The following is a 20,000-nucleotide window of genomic DNA, read 5'->3' as shown; positions in this document are numbered from 1 at the left end:
GGCCTCGCTGGAGTATTTGCTACTACCACCAAGATCTGCACCGACGGCGGCTCCAGACGGCCTCACGGCCAGTCCTTCTGCGCTCACCGCCGCGACCCTCCTACTCGTCAGGGCTTCATGGCCGGTTAATTTAATAACCTGACCGCACATGCCTCTGACGGCCGAGTATAAGCACGACGCTTCAGCGCCATCCATTTTCAGGGCTAGTAACTTCGGCAGGTGAGTTGTTACACACTCCTTGGCGGATTCCGACTTCCATGGCCACCGTCCTGATGTCTTAAGTTACCAACGCCTTTCATGGTATCCCATAAGCGTCGATTTAGGCGCTTTAACTCGGCGTTTGGTTCATCCCACAGCGCCAGTTCTGCTTACCAAAAATGGCCCACTTGGCACTCTGATTCGAGTCTCGCGGCTTCAATAGTTCGAGCAAGCCGGAGATCTCACCCATTTAAAGTTTGAGAATAGGTTGAGGCCGTTTCGACCCCAATGCCTCTAATCATTCGCTTTACCGGATGAAACTCGTATGCTATGAGCGCCAGCTATCCTGAGGGAAACTTCGGAGGGAACCAGCTACTAGATGGTTCGATTAGTCTTTCGCCCCTATACCCAGTTCCGACGATCGATTTGCACGTCAGAATCGCTACGGACCTCCATCAGGGTTTCCCCTGACTTCGTCCTGACCAGGCATAGTTCACCATCTTTCGGGTCCCAGCGTGTACGCTCTTGGTGCGCCTCTTCTCGCAATGAGAACGAGACGCCCCGGGAGTGCGGGGCGGCAGCCGTAACGACCGCCCATCCTCCCTTGGTCCGCGCAAGGCGGACCTTCACTTTCATTGCGCCTTTAGGTTTAGTTAAATCCCAATGACTCGCGCACATGCTAGACTCCTTGGTCCGTGTTTCAAGACGGGTCCTGAAAGTACCCAAAGCTATAGCGTCGCAGATCGGCGTTTCAACGAGGTCTGTCCGAGAACACCTCAGCGAACAGCCACCCGGGGACGGGACCGGCACCAGGTCCGATCACCATCACGACGGGCGCGCTTGCCGAAGGTCGGACGCTAACTGTGTAGCGGCCCCGCGCCATCTGTATACCGTCGAGCGAGCCGATCGGGAAACACCACGGGTTCATTCGGCGAACGGCGAACCGTCCGAACGAGCTCCACCGCGGGCCTTAGACCGGCACTCAACGGATCGCGACGTCCTACAGGGGGAGAAGTGCACGCGTTCGACGGCAGATCGACAAAACGAAAGGTGCAAACGACGCGTACGCCATCTGTCACACGATCGTCCAGCGCCGCCATCGAGTCACGCTGAATCTCCCCTTTCGACCTTTCGGGTTTCTCAGGTTTACCCCTGAACGGTTTCACGTACTATTGAACTCTCTCTTCAAAGTTCTTTTCAACTTTCCCTCACGGTACTTGTTCGCTATCGGTCTCGTGGTCATATTTAGCCTTAGATGGAGTTTACCACCCACTTAGGGCTGCACTCTCAAGCAACCCGACTCTGAGGAGAGATCCTCCCGTTATCGGCAGCGGTCGCTACGGGCCTGGCACCCTCTATGGGCTGTGGCCCCGTTCAAGATGGACTTGGACGCGCCGCACGATCTCGGGATGACGGATCCTCCCTAACACCACATTTCCCGGCGTCCGGTTTCGGCCGCGGGATTCGGTGCTGGGCTTCTCCCTGTTCGCTCGCCGCTACTGAGGGAATCCTAGTTAGTTTCTTTTCCTCCGCTTAGTAATATGCTTAAATTCAGCGGGTAGTCTCACCTGCTCTGAGGTCGCATATGAAAAATAAAAATTTTTCATTCGGTCATTTCGACGATCACGACACGTCTCCCATTCCTTGCTATACGTGTTCGTCATTTTTCTTTTTAAAAAATGGCTAAGTTTACAGAAACGCTTACGATCTGACGTCTGTCGCGATTTGCATTACACGTCTCGGACACGACGACCGTCTATAACGTTCTCAACCTTAAAACGCCATTTTTTTTTTTAAATGACGACATGTTGAAGAAATAGGACGTGCTACGCCGAAAGACCAGCCAACAACTACAACAAGTAGTAGTTGGTCGCTTTCGCGTCTTAAGATGTCGCGCAAATTTACTCGCTGCACGAGAAACGCACACAAACACACGATTCTACGACACACCACGCAAGAACATGTGCCGACGTAAACACTTTCGTATTTATGATTCGCAAGGTGGACGTCCGACGGACTTTGTAAAAAAAAAATACAAAGCATACCCGTCCCGTCCTTTTTGACGAAAAAACACGCTCGAGTAAACGTCTCGGCACACGTTCGAGGCGTGCGTCGTTATATCGTGACGTAAGTGACGATCACGTACATTAATGAGTACCTATTCGACGCGTCGCAACACATCCAACACGCTCCGACGTTTTCGTCCGAAAACGAAAACCGAGCAGTCTTTGAAATTGACACGACCCTCAGCCAGGAGTGGTCCGGGAACATTATATCCGAGGACCGCAATGTGCGTTCGAAATGTCGATGTTCATGTGTCCTGCAGTTCACAAGTTGACGCGCAATTAGCTGCGTTCTTCATCGACCCACGAGCCAAGTGATCCACCGTTCAGGGTAATCTTTTTAAAATTTAAACGCTCGTTCCACAAGAACCCCGATCATGCCGATCGTCCAGCTGTCTATACACGTCTTGCAAAAATTTTTGCGTACGTGCGTACATCCGAAACGAAAATGATCTTCGTGGTTCCGAAACGTGCCACGTCTAAAATTTCGGTGTTGTGGTATGGATATTTATGATTCTCGCTCTTAATTGTCTTTCGTCCGTACTTTCTCGTCTGAAAGGGAACGCGATCGTCGGTCTCAGTTTTACGCGTACGAAAAAATTAAAAAAAATATTAACCCAAACACAAATTTGTATCCGCGCACCGAAAAAGAAGCACTTTTCTTTTTCACGCGGTCTCCGCTTTTACACGCAAAGTACGAGCATGTATGTGTGAAGATGGGACATGTTCGATACGATTTTAATTAGGAATTTGCCAATTTCCTTTTTCTCAGCAATAATTTTAATAAATAATGCTGCTTTCTCTCATAAACTACATTTTCGGTAGTTTTCCTTTATTGTGTCTTTCATTTAGTGTGCGTGTGTCAAGCACTTTAAAAAGTGTGACGAAGAGACGGTTTTTGATCGATCGGAATCAACACATCATTACATCATCGTACTCGTTATGAAAAAGCGAATTAGTATCCGCCGTAAGCGAAAAGAGATTTTCGCGGGCGGTCTTTGTGTTCGTGTTTCAATTTTCTTTCTATATTTTTTCGTCGCCAAACCGAAGACAGATCGTGAATTTTGACGAAAAAATCTATAGACGTGCCAGACTGAGCGTCTAACATAAAATCCTCAAGTTTACCGTTCTATATCGTGACTTAATGACGATTGACGGTGTATATAATTTTGAAATGGTGCAGTCGTACGCTCCGTAAAGAGAATTTTACCGTTTCTAACGAAATCACTTTACCACATCTACCAAAAACATTAAAAAAGCAAGGTGTGATGTGTGTGTGATCGCTCGTTTAACGGCGCTTTCAAAAAACTCTTTGAAGCGTCTAACGACGAACATCATTCACGCGAATCGTAAAATCGGGAGCGTTTCTCGCCGGTCCCGTAGCCGGGCGTAAATCATTTAAAACCCACGGAGTCGTAACCTAATTCGACACCTGCGATTTTCTTCTTTCTCGACTACTCTGCTACATCCTCTCCGTGTGTCCGAAAAAAGAGGACTTCTAACGTCTTTCGACTTTCGCGGTGGAGTTCACAACTTTCCGCGATCCGGTCGAAAAACCGAAAGCGTCCCTCCTTTTTTCCATCATTGGAAAAGATCGAGAGATAGTACAAAAAAAATCAAAAAATCTAGGTACCCGAAGAAACAGCCGTATGCCCGAGCGAATTCGGTTTTTCTCGTTCAAAAAAGGTGAAAAACTCGATCGCAAGGACCGGCGCTGCGGGCCAGCGTAACGCTATTGTTTTTCCGAATATGTACGATTCGTAGTTCAAAACGTCGTACACACGGTGTTTCAAAAAGAAACAAGCAACGGCACGACAAAAGATCGTGCCGTCGACTCCATGTCATCGACGACGGTGTTGTAAAAACATAAAGTGTACATCGACACGATCAAATAAAAATGCATAATAATAAATTATACATATGTCAAAATTCGTGTGTACGAGGACACGTTAATGATCCTTCCGCAGGTTCACCTACGGAAACCTTGTTACGACTTTTACTTCCTCTAAATGATCAAGTTTGGTCATCTTCCCAGCGACATCGACGACGTCGAAACGCCATCGCGTACCGGTCCGAAGACCTCACTAAATCATTCAATCGGTAGTAGCGACGGGCGGTGTGTACAAAGGGCAGGGACGTAATCAACGCGAGCTTATGACTCACGCTTACTGGGAATTCCTCGTTCATGGGGAACAATTGCAAGCCCCAATCCCTAGCACGAAGGAGGTTCAGCGGGTTACCCGGACCGCTCGGTCAGGGAGGACACGCTGATTCCTTCAGTGTAGCGCGCGTGCGGCCCAGAACATCTAAGGGCATCACAGACCTGTTATTGCTCAATCTCGTGCGGCTAGAAGCCGCCTGTCCCTCTAAGAAGAATTGTTTGTACGCCGACAGTAAAAACCGCGCACGACCACCGGGCGAACCCAGGATCGACGGGCCTTTGGGATGTCGAAATACGCCTATTTAGCAGGCTAGAGTCTCGTTCGTTATCGGAATTAACCAGACAAATCGCTCCACCAACTAAGAACGGCCATGCACCACCACCCACCGAATCAAGAAAGAGCTCTCAATCTGTCAATCCTTCCGGTGTCCGGGCCTGGTGAGGTTTCCCGTGTTGAGTCAAATTAAGCCGCAGGCTCCACTCCTGGTGGTGCCCTTCCGTCAATTCCTTTAAGTTTCAGCTTTGCAACCATACTTCCCCCGGAACCCAAAAGCTTTGGTTTCCCGGAAGCTGCCCGCCGAGTCATCGGAAGAACGTCGGCGGATCGCTAGCTGGCATCGTTTATGGTTAGAACTAGGGCGGTATCTGATCGCCTTCGAACCTCTAACTTTCGTTCTTGATCAATGAAAGCGTTTTTGGCAAATGCTTTCGCTTCTGTCCGTCTTGCGACGATCCAAGAATTTCACCTCTAACGTCGCAATACGAATGCCCCCATCCGTTCCTATTAATCATTACCTCGGGGTTCCGAAAACCAACAAAATAGAACCGAGGTCCTATTCCATTATTCCATGCACACAGTATTCAGGCGAAGTTTTAGCCTGCTTTAAGCACTCTAATTTGTTCAAAGTAAACGTGCCGGCCCACCTCGACACTCAATGAAGAGCACCGCGGCGGGATTGAGTTGGGCCGCCCTCTCGAGCTAAGCCCACCGGCAGGACGTCCCGCGGCACGCCAGTTGACACCGCGAACGATGAACCGGCGGCGCGGGACACAGATTCGACTACGAGCTTTTTAACCGCAACAACTTTAATATACGCTATTGGAGCTGGAATTACCGCGGCTGCTGGCACCAGACTTGCCCTCCAATTGATCCTCGTTAAAGGGTTTAGAGTGTACTCATTCCGATTACGGGGCCTCGGATGAGTCCCGTATCGTTATTTTTCGTCACTACCTCCCCGTGCCGGGAGTGGGTAATTTGCGCGCCTGCTGCCTTCCTTGGATGTGGTAGCCGTTTCTCAGGCTCCCTCTCCGGAATCGAACCCTGATTCCCCGTTACCCGTTACAACCATGGTAGGCGCAGAACCTACCATCGACAGTTGATAAGGCAGACATTTGAAAGATGCGTCGCCGGTGCGAGACCGTGCGATCAGCGTAAAGTTATTCAGAGTCACCAAGTTGTACGATGACGGAGACCGCCACCGATTGGTTTTGATCTAATAAAAGCGCTCCTTCCGTTTCCGGTTGGAGCTCTGTTTGCATGTATTAGCTCTAGAATTACCACAGTTATCCAAGTAAATGTGGGTACGATCTAAGGAACCATAACTGATTTAATGAGCCTTTCGCGGTTTCACCTTAATTTGGCTTGTACTGAGACATGCATGGCTTAATCTTTGAGACAAGCATATGACTACTGGCAGGATCAACCAGGGAACTGCGTTCTTGTTTTAAAATAAGAGAGTTTTAGTCTTTCTTTCCTTCTAGTCATATAAGCTACAATAATCGTAGAATTTCGGAAAGACACCTGCTGCTCTTATAAAAAACTGAACACTTTCCTATTATTGTTTTGAAGAAAGTGTGCGTGTCTGCGAAACGAAAACCTCGTAAGAAGAGACGTAACGCCACGCGATCTTTCTGGATGGAAAATTTTTCGACATTTTTTTCACATCATCCTTGATTGAATCTCCTGCAACAATTTTATTCTTATTCATCCGTTCTAAGTTGTCGTCGTCGTCGAAATAAATAATTTGTACACACTTCGGGGTACACGTTTGTCAAAATTCATGAAATGCAACGTAACATTTTTACTTTAATAAATTTTTACAGTGCATTCAGATCGACTAAACGAACAACGACGGATGAATTGATTTATGGATTTTTATTTGTTGCGACTCATCGGAGGAGAGAGTGAAGAAAAAATAATCCAATATCATGGTTACGGAATAATTTTCTATGACTTTTTCATCCTTGTTTGAATCTTGCAACAATTAATTTTATTCATCCGTTCTAAGTTGTCGTCGTCGTCGAAATAAATAATTTGTACACATTTCGGTACACGTTTGTCAAAATTCATGAAATGCAAACGTAACATTTTACTTTAATAAATTTTTACAGTGCATTCAGATCGACTAAACGAACAACGACGGATGGATTACTTATTTTTGTTGCGACTCATCGGACGAAAAGTAGAAACATAATCCTCCATTGTAATATAGTTTTTACGGAAAATTTTTCTTTTATTTTATATCCTTGATTGAATGCTGCATTTTATCCGTCTTTTTTTCGTCAAAAACAGAGATCAATGCGATTCATCGGACGAAGAAATAATTTCCCAGTTCAAAATTTAGAGATTTTTGGGCACATCGACTTGAAATTTTATCGTAAAGAAAAAATATCGTCGTCGACAAGCAAAAGTTCAAACATTCTCCATACTCTTCGCTAGATTGAAAGCGACGGTTTATTGTGAGATTTCTCTTTAGAAATATTCACACGTTACGAGTTTATGAAATTTTATTTATTTCAAAATTCTCGCTCGGACTTTAGTGAGTTGACGCATTTGTTAATTTTTGGTCGTTCTGACACGAACACATAAAATCTTTGATTGCATTTGGACCGCTAACATAGAAACGCTCGCCGCATCCGCAATCTCGCTGTGCATGGTCAATGGCAAGATTTGTCATCCCTCAAACGATGGTGGGTCCACAGGGTACACATTCCGGCCATCGTCCCAACTACGGGTAAGTCGCGGTGTACGAGAGGTAACAAGATAATCGGACGCACATAAAATCACATTTCGATCGTACGCTTTTGTCCGCTGCTACATACCACCACTACTATCCCTATATATGCCAGCGCGGCAGCGTTCAGCTCTGAATCACTCGATGCGCGAAACGGTCGAAATCCCATAGCGCGCCGGCCGCTCGCTATGGGCGAGGGGTCGGGTAAATCGGTCTGATCGCTCGGTGCAAAAGTCCGTTTGGGTACTTAGAGACGGAATTTTAAAATTCTGATTTCGCAGATCAATTTCAAGGGTCATTAGGACTCGAATGCCGTTAACGGTGTTTTGAAAAAAATATTTTTTACGTTTTTACGGCATTTCGACCGAACACCTCAGTTCCGACTTCGGACTTAGAATAATTTTCATCAAAATTTCGAACGCCTCAGTTTCCAGAGGGTTTTAGATCCCGTTTAGTTAGGGGTTTGAAATTATCACAGCCACCCTTGTTTGGTGTTAGTTCGACCGTAACTTTTGTTCGTTTGCATTTAATTTCGATTTTTCTGGGACTTTTGGTCAATGTAAATTTATCAACCGCTACACTTCCGACTTCGGACTTAGACGAATGAGCGCCGAACGCTACAGTTTCGACTTCGGACTTAGAAAAATTTCGCTCGACCGCCACAGTTTCGAATTGGACTTAGAAAAATTTCGGTCGAACGCCTCAGTTTCGAATCGGACTTAGAAAAATTTTGGTCGACCGCTACAGTTTCGACTTCGGACTTAGAAAAATTTCGTTCGAACGCTACAGTTTCGACTTCGGACTTGGAAAAATTTCGCTCGACCGCCACAGTTCCAACATGAGACTTAGAAAAATTTTTATCAAAAATTCGAACACCTCAGTTTCGACTACGGACTTAGAAAAATTTCGCTCGACCGCCACAGTTCCTATTTCGGACTTAGAAAAATTTTCATCAAAATTTCGAACGCCTCAGTTTCCAGAGGGTTTTAGATCCCGTTTAATTAGAAGCTTGAAATTATAAAATCTACCTTCTATCGATGTTAGTTCGACCCAAACATTTGTTCGTTTGCATTTAATTTCGATTTTTCTCGTACTTTTGGTCAATGTAAATTTGTCAACCGCTACACTTCCGACTTCGGACTTAGACGAATGAGCGCCGAACGCTACAGTTTCGACTTCGGACTTAGAAAAATTTCGTTCGAACGCTACAGTTTCGACTTCGGACTTGGAAAAATTTCGCTCGACCGCCACAGTTCCAACATGAGACTTAGAAAAATTTTTATCAAAAATTCGAACACCTCAGTTTCGACTACGGACTTAGAAAAATTTCGCTCGACCGCCACAGTTCCTATTTCGGACTTAGAAAAATTTTCATCAAAATTTCGAACGCCTCAGTTTCCAGAGGGTTTTAGATCCCGTTTAATTAGGAGCTTGAAATTATAAAATCTACCTTCTATCGATGCTAGTTCGACCCAAACATTTGTTCGTTTGGATTTAATTTCGATTTTTCTCGGACTTTTGGTCAATGTAAATTTGTCAACCGCTACACTTCCGAGTTCGGACTTAGACGAATGAGCGCCGAACGCTACAGTTTCGACTTCGGACTTAGAAAAATTTTGTTCGAACGCTACAGTTTCGAATTGGACTTGGAAAAATTTCGGTCGAACGCCTCAGTTTCGAATCGGACTTAGAAAAATTTTGGTCGACCGCTACAGTTTCGACTTCGGACTTGGAAAAATTTCGATCGAACGCCACAGTTCCGACTTTTTTTCGAAACTGTAGCGTTCAGCTCAAATTGCCGTAAAAACGTAAAAAACTTTTTTTACAAAACATGGTCGACAGCATTCGAGTCCTAATAATCCTTGAAATTGATCTGCGAAATCAGAATTTTAAAATTCCGTCTCTAAGTACCCAAACGGACTTTTGCACCGAGCGATCAGACCGTTTTACTCTACCCCTCGCCCATAGCGAGCGGCCGGCGCACTATGGGATTTCGATCGTTTCACGCATCGAGCGATTCAGAGCTGATCGCTGCCGCGGTGGCATATATAGGGAGTAGTGATGGTAAGTGGCAGCGATGACGGACAAGTACGCACGATGAATGGATTGACATGAAATCAAATGTGCGCGTCCGTACGATCTGTTACCTCTCGTACATCGCGACCCCGTTTAATGATATTATGCTAAATTAAAAATAAAAATACATCGATGAAATAAAAAGTGGTAAGTCTCTAGAAAGACAATATACCGCTGTGAATAAAAATTTCTCGATGAATAGCGAAATGTGAATTAGTCCGCCTGTAACGTGCATTTTGCGAACGAATTAGCTAATTCACCGCTAGTTAAAAAACGTGACCACCCAGTGCTCTTATCCAAAGTCGTCTGCAAATGAGATGAAATTAATAATCTTGACTCTAATGCAGACGACAAATTGAATTGAATAATTTACTTGAATAATGTGACGGATCTATAAAATAAAACACAAAGCCCGAAACACCAAGCAGTAAAAATCTCGATTATTGTTCCGCCCGTTGAAAAACAAAAGATCCGTCACATGGTAAGCAGAACTGGTGAAAATTGTGAAAGACTTGTTTCTCCTCCGATAACAAGCTTGAATTAAATATGATCGAGTGAATGATATTGGAAACCAAAGAACGAAACTGAGGAGAAGCAAATGTTCAGTAATATATTATGAATAATTATAATATTAATATAAATAATAATATTATATTAAAAATGGGAATTGTATGTGGTTGATGGAAAAAGTTTTTTTTTCTGTTGACCGCTACAGTTCCCAATTTGGACTTTAAAAAAAAAAAAAAAAAAAAAAAAAAAAAAATTGTGTATACGGAAGGTAAAAAGCAAAAAATAAAATATTTTATTATTTTTTTTACTTTTTTTACGGGTCCCTACCGCTACAGTTCCCACTGAATGTGTCCTTTTCGCGCTAAGTCCATGCAGTCGCTACAGTTCCGAAACTGGACTTGTAAAAATTTCGACATTTTTGAACGCATCAGTTCCGAACGAGGTTTCAAAACTGTAGCGTTCGGTGTAAACGCATCAGTTCCGAATGAGTTTTCGCAACTGTGGCGTTTCATTTTTGTGCTTTCATGGTTGCATAAACAATCGCCAGTGTGAACGCTTCAGTTCCGAATGAGTTTTCGAAACTGTAGCGTTTCATATTTGTGCTTTCATGGTTGCATAAGCAATCGCCAGTGTGAACGCTTCAGTTCCGAATAGATTTTCGAAACTGTAGCGTTCAATGTGAACGCTTCAGTTCCGACTTTGGACTTAGAATAATTTTCATCAAAATTCGAACGCCACAGTTTCGAAAGGGTTTTAGATCCCGTTCAGTTAGGGACTTAAAATTATGACATCCACTTTCGATTAATGTTAGTTCGGTCCGAACTTTTGTTCATTTTCATTTAATTTCAATTTTTCTCGGACTTTTGGTCTTTGTTAATTTTGTCCTTTCGAAACTGTAACGTTCAATGTGAACGCTTCAGTTCCGAATAAATTCTCGAAACTGTAACGTTCAAAGTGAACGCCTCAGTTCCGAATAGATTCTCGAAACTGTAGCGTTCAATGTGAACGCTTCAGTTCCGAATAGATTCTCGAAACTGTAGCGTTCAATGTGAACGCTTCAGTTCCGAATAGATTCTCGAAACTGTAGCGTTCAATGTGAACGCTTCAGTTCCGACTTTGGACTTGGAATAATTTTCATCAAAATTCGAACGCCACAGTTTCGAAAGGGTTTTAGATCCCGTTTAGTTAGGGACTTAAAATTATGACATCCACTTTCGATTAATGTTAGTTCGGTCCGAACTTTTGTTCGTTTTCATTTAATTTCGATTTTTCTCGGACATTTAGACTATGCGAATTTTAGATTTTTCAAGCTGTAGCGTTTGGCGAGAACGCCGCAGTTACGGACAGGTTTTGTGTCAGACTTTCAATAATCTGAAAAAACTCCGAAAAAAGAAAATAATTAGTGTTTTCATGGTTGCATAACAATTTAAAATTCATGCACAAAAATAATCCATCTATATTTCCGTTATTCAAGAATGCAAAGGAAAGACGAAAGTTCGGCAACAATTAGTTTAAGCGGTTGCATAACCATTCAAACGTTATGCTTAAACACAATCCATTTACGATATATAATAAAAATAAAGCTTTATTATCAACTTTGAAGTCCATTCTATTGCTGATCTTTAGACCTATAGATTAGGTCAAGATGTCAAATGTCAAAAAACAACTACAGGTTCCTGTATTTGTAGCAATGCTGGCGCCATCTGTAGAACAGTTACCTAAACTTGAAAGTCAAAAAAATTACAGCTTTCTGTAACTATTAATGTTGGTATCGCCACCTGTTAGTCGAAAACATAATTTAGTGGCGCCATCTATATGACAGGTCTGGAACTTCAGAAATGTCAAAAATTACTGTTTTTTCCTTTATTTTACATATTGTTTTTGAATTTTGGCGCCTATTTTGACTCAAAAATGGCGCCATCTATATGACAGGTCTGGAACTTCAGAAATGTCAAAAATTACAAGATTCTGGGTTAATTTACGTATTTTTTTTGAATGTTAAGCATAATTTGACCTGACCTGACCCTAAAATGGCGCCATCTATGTGTCAGGTCTGGAACTTCAGAAATGTCAAAAATTACTGTTTTTTCCTTTATTTTACATATTGTTTTTGAATTTTGGCGCCTATTTTGACTCAAAAATGGCGCCATCTATGTGACAGGTCTGGAACTTCACAAATGTCAAAAATTACAAGATTCTGGGAAGATTCTGGGTTAATTTACGTATTTTTCTTGAATTTTAAGCATAATTTGACCTGACCTGACCCTAAAATGGCGCCATCTATGTGTCAGGTCTGGAACTTCAGAAATGTCAAAAATTACTGTTTTTTCCTTTATTTTACATATTGTTTTTGAATTTTGGCGCCTATTTTGACTCAAAAATGGCGCCATCTATATGACAGGTCTGGAACTTCAGAAATGTCAAAAATTACAAGATTCTGGGTTAATTTACGTATTTTTTTTGAATGTTAAGCATAATTTGACCTGACCTGACCCTAAAATGGCGCCATCTATGTGTCAGGTCTGGAACTTCAGAAATGTCAAAAATTACTGTTTTTTCCTTTATTTTACATATTGTTTTTGAATTTTGGCGCCTATTTTGACTCAAAAATGGCGCCATCTATGTGACAGGTCTGGAACTTCACAAATGTCAAAAATTACTGTTTTTTCCTATATTTTACATATTGTTTTTGAATTTTGGCGCCTATTTTAACTCAAAAATGGCGCCATCTATATGACAGGTCTGGAACTTCAGAAATGTCAAAAATTACAAGATTCTGGGTTAATTTACGTATTTTTCTTGAATTTTAAGCATAATTTGACCTGACCTGACCCTAAAATGGCGTCATCTATGTGTCAGGTCTGGAACTTCAGAAATGTCAAAAATTACTGTTTTTTCCTTTATTTTACATATTGTTTTTGAATTTCGGCGCCTATTTTGACTCAAAAATGGCGCCATCTAAATGACAGGTCTGGAACTTCAGAAATGTCAAAAATTACAAGATTCTGTGTTAATTTACGTATTTTTCTTGAATTTTAAGCATAATTTGACCTGACCTGACCCTAAAATGGCGTCATCTATGTGTCAGGTCTGGAACTTCAGAAATGTCAAAAATTACAAGATTCTGTGTTAATTTACGTATTTTTCTTGAATTCTAAGCATAATTTGACCTGACCTGACCCTAAAATGGCGTCATCTATGTGTCAGGTCTGGAACTTCAGAAATGTCAAAAATTACAAGATTCTGTGTTAATTTACGTATTTTTCTTGAATTTTAAGCATAATTTGACCTAACTGACCCTAAAATGGCGCCATCTATGTGTCAGGTCTGGAACTTCATAAATGTCAAAAATTACTGTTTTTCCTTTATTTTACATATTGTTTTTGAATTTTGGCGCCTATTTTGACTCAAAAATGGCGCCATCTATGTGACAGGTCTGGAACTTCACAAATGTCAAAAATTACTGTTTTTTCCTATATTTTACATATTGTTTTTGAATTTTGGCGCCTATTTTAACTCAAAAATGGCGCCATCTATGTGACAGGTCTGGAACTTCAGAAATGTCAAAAATTACAAGATTCTGGGAAGATTCTGGGTTAATTTACGTATTTTTCTTGAATTTTAAGCATAATTTGACCTGACCTGACCCTAAAATGGCGCCATCTATGTGTCAGGTCTGGAACTTCAGAAATGTCAAAAATTACTGTTTTTTCCTTTATTTTACATATTGTTTTTGAATTTTGGCGCCTATTTTGACTCAAAAATGGCGCCATCTATATGACAGGTCTGGAACTTCAGAAATGTCAAAAATTACAAGATTCTGGGTTAATTTACGTATTTTTTTTGAATGTTAAGCATAATTTGACCTGACCTGACCCTAAAATGGCGCCATCTATGTGTCAGGTCTGGAACTTCATAAATGTCAAAAATTACTGTTTTTTCCTTTATTTTACATATTGTTTTTGAATTTTGGCGCCTATTTTGACTCAAAAATGGCGCCATCTATATGACAGGTCTGGAACTTCAGAAATGTCAAAAATTACAAGATTCTGGGTTAATTTACGTATTTTTCTTGAATTTTAAGCATAATTTGACCTAACTGACCCTAAAATGGCGCCATCTATGTGTCAGGTCTGGAACTTCATAAATGTCAAAAATTACTGTTTTTCCTTTATTTTACATATTGTTTTTGAATTTTGGCGCCTATTTTGACTCAAAAATGGCGCCATCTATGTGACAGGTCTGGAACTTCACAAATGTCAAAAATTACTGTTTTTTCCTATATTTTACATATTGTTTTTGAATTTTGGCGCCTATTTTAACTCAAAAATGGCGCCATCTATGTGACAGGTCTGGAACTTCAGAAATGTCAAAAATTACAAGATTCTGGGAAGATTCTGGGTTAATTTACGTATTTTTCTTGAATTTTAAGCATAATTTGACCTGACCTGACCCTAAAATGGCGCCATCTATGTGTCAGGTCTGGAACTTCAGAAATGTCAAAAATTACTGTTTTTTCCTTTATTTTACATATTGTTTTTGAATTTTGGCGCCTATTTTGACTCAAAAATGGCGCCATCTATATGACAGGTCTGGAACTTCACAAATGTCAAAAATTACAAGATTCTGGGTTAATTTACGTATTTTTCTTGAATTTTAAGCATAATTTGACCTAACTGACCCTAAAATGGCGCCATCTATGTGTCAGGTCTGGAACTTCATAAATGTCAAAAATTACTGTTTTTCCTATATTTTACATATTGTTTTTGAATTTTGGCGCCTATTTTGACTCAAAAATGGCGCCATCTATGTGACAGGTCTGGAACTTCACAAATGTCAAAAATTACTGTTTTTTCCTATATTTTACATATTGTTTTTGAATTTTGGCGCCTATTTTAACTCAAAAATGGCGCCATCTATATGACAGGTCTGGAACTTCAGAAATGTCAAAAATTACAAGATTCTGGGTTAATTTACGTATTTTTCTTGAATTTTAAGCATAATTTGACCTAACTGACCCTAAAATGGCGCCATCTATGTGTCAGGTCTGGAACTTCATAAATGTCAAAAATTACAAGATTCTGGGTTCATTTACGTATTTTTCTTGAATTTTAAGCATAATTTGACCTGACCTGACCCTAAAATGGCGCCATCTATGTGTCAGGTCTGGAACTTCATAAATGTCAAAAATTACTGTTTTTCCTTTATTTTACATATTGTTTTTTAATTTTGGCGCCTATTTTGACTCAAAAATGGCGCCATCTATATGACAGGTCTGGAACTTCAGAAATGTCAAAAATTACAAGATTCTGGGTTAATTTACGTATTTTTCTTGAATTTTAAGCATAATTTGACCTGACCTGACCCTAAAATGGCGTCATCTATGTGTCAGGTCTGGAACTTCAGAAATGTCAAAAATTACAAGATTCTGTGTTAATTTACGTATTTTTCTTGAATTTTAAGCATAATTTGACCTGACCTGACCCTAAAATGGCGTCATCTATGTGTCAGGTCTGGAACTTCAGAAATGTCAAAAATTACAAGATTCTGTGTTAATTTACGTATTTTTCTTGAATTTTAAGCATAATTTGACCTAACTGACCCTAAAATGGCGCCATCTATGTGTCAGGTCTGGAACTTCATAAATGTCAAAAATTACTGTTTTTCCTTTATTTTACATATTGTTTTTGAATTTTGGCGCCTATTTTGACTCAAAAATGGCGCCATCTATGTGACAGGTCTGGAACTTCACAAATGTCAAAAATTACTGTTTTTTCCTATATTTTACATATTGTTTTTGAATTTTGGCGCCTATTTTAACTCAAAAATGGCGCCATCTATGTGACAGGTCTGGAACTTCAGAAATGTCAAAAATTACAAGATTCTGGGAAGATTCTGGGTTAATTTACGTATTTTTCTTGAATTTTAAGCATAATTTGACCTGACCTGACCCTAAAATGGCGCCATCTATGTGTCAGGTCTGGAACTTCAGAAATGTCAAAAATTACTGTTTTTTCCTTTATTTTACATATTGTTTTTGAATTTTGGCGCCTATTTTGACTCAAAAATGGCGCCATCTATATGACAGGTCTGGAACTTCAGAAATGTCAAAAATTACAAGATTCTGGGTTAATTTACGTATTTTTTTTGAATGTTAAGCATAATTTGACCTGACCTGACCCTAAAATGGCGCCATCTATGTGTCAGGTCTGGAACTTCAGAAATGTCAAAAATTACTGTTTTTTCCTTTATTTTACATATTGTTTTTGAATTTTGGCGCCTATTTTGACTCAAAAATGGCGCCATCTATGTGACAGGTCTGGAACTTCACAAATGTCAAAAATTACAAGATTCTGGGAAGATTCTGGGTTAATTTACGTATTTTTCTTGAATTTTAAGCATAATTTGACCTGACCTGACCCTAAAATGGCGCCATCTATGTGTCAGGTCTGGAACTTCAGAAATGTCAAAAATTACTGTTTTTTCCTTTATTTTACATATTGTTTTTGAATTTTGGCGCCTATTTTGACTCAAAAATGGCGCCATCTATATGACAGGTCTGGAACTTCAGAAATGTCAAAAATTACAAGATTCTGGGTTAATTTACGTATTTTTTTTGAATGTTAAGCATAATTTGACCTGACCTGACCCTAAAATGGCGCCATCTATGTGTCAGGTCTGGAACTTCAGAAATGTCAAAAATTACTGTTTTTTCCTTTATTTTACATATTGTTTTTGAATTTTGGCGCCTATTTTGACTCAAAAATGGCGCCATCTATGTGACAGGTCTGGAACTTCACAAATGTCAAAAATTACTGTTTTTTCCTATATTTTACATATTGTTTTTGAATTTTGGCGCCTATTTTAACTCAAAAATGGCGCCATCTATATGACAGGTCTGGAACTTCAGAAATGTCAAAAATTACAAGATTCTGGGTTAATTTACGTATTTTTCTTGAATTTTAAGCATAATTTGACCTGACCTGACCCTAAAATGGCGTCATCTATGTGTCAGGTCTGGAACTTCAGAAATGTCAAAAATTACTGTTTTTTCCTTTATTTTACATATTGTTTTTGAATTTCGGCGCCTATTTTGACTCAAAAATGGCGCCATCTAAATGACAGGTCTGGAACTTCAGAAATGTCAAAAATTACAAGATTCTGGGAAGATTCTGGGTTAATTTACGTATTTTTCTTGAATTTTAAGCATAATTTGACCTGACCTGACCCTAAAATGGCGCCATCTATGTGTCAGGTCTGGAACTTCAGAAATGTCAAAAATTACTGTTTTTTCCTTTATTTTACATATTGTTTTTGAACTTTGGCGCCTATTTTGACTCAAAAATGGCGCCATCTATATGACAGGTCTGGAACTTCAGAAATGTCAAAAATTACAAGATTCTGGGTTAATTTACGTATTTTTTTTGAATGTTAAGCATAATTTGACCTGACCTGACCCTAAAATGGCGCCATCTATGTGTCAGGTCTGGAACTTCATAAATGTCAAAAATTACTGTTTTTTCCTTTATTTTACATATTGTTTTTGAATTTTGGCGCCTATTTTGACTCAAAAATGGCGCCATCTATATGACAGGTCTGGAACTTCAGAAATGTCAAAAATTACAAGATTCTGGGTTAATTTACGTATTTTTCTTGAATTTTAAGCATAATTTGACCTAACTGACCCTAAAATGGCGCCATCTATGTGTCAGGTCTGGAACTTCATAAATGTCAAAAATTACTGTTTTTCCTTTATTTTACATATTGTTTTTGAATTTTGGCGCCTATTTTGACTCAAAAATGGCGCCATCTATGTGACAGGTCTGGAACTTCACAAATGTCAAAAATTACTGTTTTTTCCTATATTTTACATATTGTTTTTGAATTTTGGCGCCTATTTTAACTCAAAAATGGCGCCATCTATGTGACAGGTCTGGAACTTCAGAAATGTCAAAAATTACAAGATTCTGGGAAGATTCTGGGTTAATTTACGTATTTTTCTTGAATTTTAAGCATAATTTGACCTGACCTGACCCTAAAATGGCGCCATCTATGTGTCAGGTCTGGAACTTCAGAAATGTCAAAAATTACTGTTTTTTCCTTTATTTTACATATTGTTTTTGAATTTTGGCGCCTATTTTGACTCAAAAATGGCGCCATCTATATGACAGGTCTGGAACTTCACAAATGTCAAAAATTACAAGATTCTGGGTTAATTTACGTATTTTTCTTGAATTTTAAGCATAATTTGACCTAACTGACCCTAAAATGGCGCCATCTATGTGTCAGGTCTGGAACTTCATAAATGTCAAAAATTACTGTTTTTCCTATATTTTACATATTGTTTTTGAATTTTGGCGCCTATTTTGACTCAAAAATGGCGCCATCTATGTGACAGGTCTGGAACTTCACAAATGTCAAAAATTACTGTTTTTTCCTATATTTTACATATTGTTTTTGAATTTTGGCGCCTATTTTAACTCAAAAATGGCGCCATCTATATGACAGGTCTGGAACTTCAGAAATGTCAAAAATTACAAGATTCTGGGTTAATTTACGTATTTTTCTTGAATTTTAAGCATAATTTGACCTAACTGACCCTAAAATGGCGCCATCTATGTGTCAGGTCTGGAACTTCATAAATGTCAAAAATTACAAGATTCTGGGTTCATTTACGTATTTTTCTTGAATTTTAAGCATAATTTGACCTGACCTGACCCTAAAATGGCGCCATCTATGTGTCAGGTCTGGAACTTCATAAATGTCAAAAATTACTGTTTTTCCTTTATTTTACATATTGTTTTTTAATTTTGGCGCCTATTTTGACTCAAAAATGGCGCCATCTATATGACAGGTCTGGAACTTCAGAAATGTCAAAAATTACAAGATTCTGGGTTAATTTACGTATTTTTCTTGAATTTTAAGCATAATTTGACCTGACCTGACCCTAAAATGGCGTCATCTATGTGTCAGGTCTGGAACTTCAGAAATGTCAAAAATTACAAGATTCTGTGTTAATTTACGTATTTTTCTTGAATTTTAAGCATAATTTGACCTGACCTGACCCTAAAATGGCGTCATCTATGTGTCAGGTCTGGAACTTCAGAAATGTCAAAAATTACAAGATTCTGTGTTAATTTACGTATTTTTCTTGAATTTTAAGCATAATTTGACCTAACTGACCCTAAAATGGCGCCATCTATGTGTCAGGTCTGGAACTTCATAAATGTCAAAAATTACAAGATTCTGGGTTAATTTACGTATTTTTCTTGAATTTTAAGCATAATTTGACCTAACTGACCCTAAAATGGCGCCATCTATGTGTCAGGTCTGGAACGTCATAAATGTCAAAAATTACAAGATTCTGGGTTAATTTACGTATTTTTCTTGAATTTTAAGCATAATTTGACCTGACCTGACCCTAAAATGGCGCCATCTATGTGTCAGGTCTGGAACTTCATAAATGTCAAAAATTACTGTTTTTTCCTTTATTTTACATATTGTTTTTGAATTTTGGCGCCTATTTTGACTCAAAAATGGTGCCATCTATATGACAGGTCTGGAACTTCATAAATGTCAAAAATTACAAGATTCTGGGTTAATTTACGTATTTTTCTTGAATTTTAAGCATAATTTGACCTGACCTGACCCTAAAATGGCGTCATCTATGTGTCAGGTCTGGAACTTCAGAAATGTCAAAAATTACAAGTTTTTAGGTTTATTTACATATTTAAAAAAAAAAATTGTAGTTGTGGCTTTCCATCGAAATTCATCTACTGAAAAATGTAGCTGTTTTCAACTTGTTATTCCGTCAAGTTTTGAATTTTCGTAATTGCAACGTTCGAATGAAATTTGTGGATTTATGACTTTTCGGAATTGGTCAACTCAAAAGTTTTAGAATTGTAACGTTAGATTGAAATCAGTGAGCTTAGAAGTTTTCGGAACTGTAACGTTGGAGGGAAGTCTGTGAATTTATAA

The 20,000-nt window shown here is 39.6% G+C and overlaps 2 non-coding genes and 1 pseudogene across 2 annotated transcripts; all 3 read right to left on the bottom strand.

Annotated features, from left to right (window-relative positions):
* Positions 1-1,780, bottom strand: part of LOC148165705 (large subunit ribosomal RNA) — a 5,487-nt pseudogene extending 3,707 nt beyond the window's left edge.
* A 658-nt stretch (positions 1,781-2,438) lies between these two features.
* Positions 2,439-2,595, bottom strand: LOC148165704 (5.8S ribosomal RNA). The gene has a single exon (XR_015771241.1). It is a non-coding gene; the product is annotated as a 5.8S ribosomal RNA (ribosomal RNA).
* Positions 2,596-4,211: 1,616 nt separating this feature from the next.
* On the bottom strand, positions 4,212-6,132 carry LOC148165703 (small subunit ribosomal RNA). Its single transcript, XR_015771244.1, has one exon. It is a non-coding gene; the product is annotated as a small subunit ribosomal RNA (ribosomal RNA).
* Positions 6,133-20,000: the final 13,868 nt, after the last annotated feature.

This window comes from Gnatocerus cornutus, unplaced genomic scaffold, assembly GCF_029298725.1.
Source record: "Gnatocerus cornutus isolate USDA-ARS CGAHR unplaced genomic scaffold, icGnaCorn1.1 ctg00000242.1, whole genome shotgun sequence".
Classification (NCBI taxonomy): Eukaryota; Metazoa; Arthropoda; class Insecta; order Coleoptera; family Tenebrionidae; genus Gnatocerus; species Gnatocerus cornutus.
This window is presented reverse-complemented; position numbering and strand designations above follow the sequence as displayed.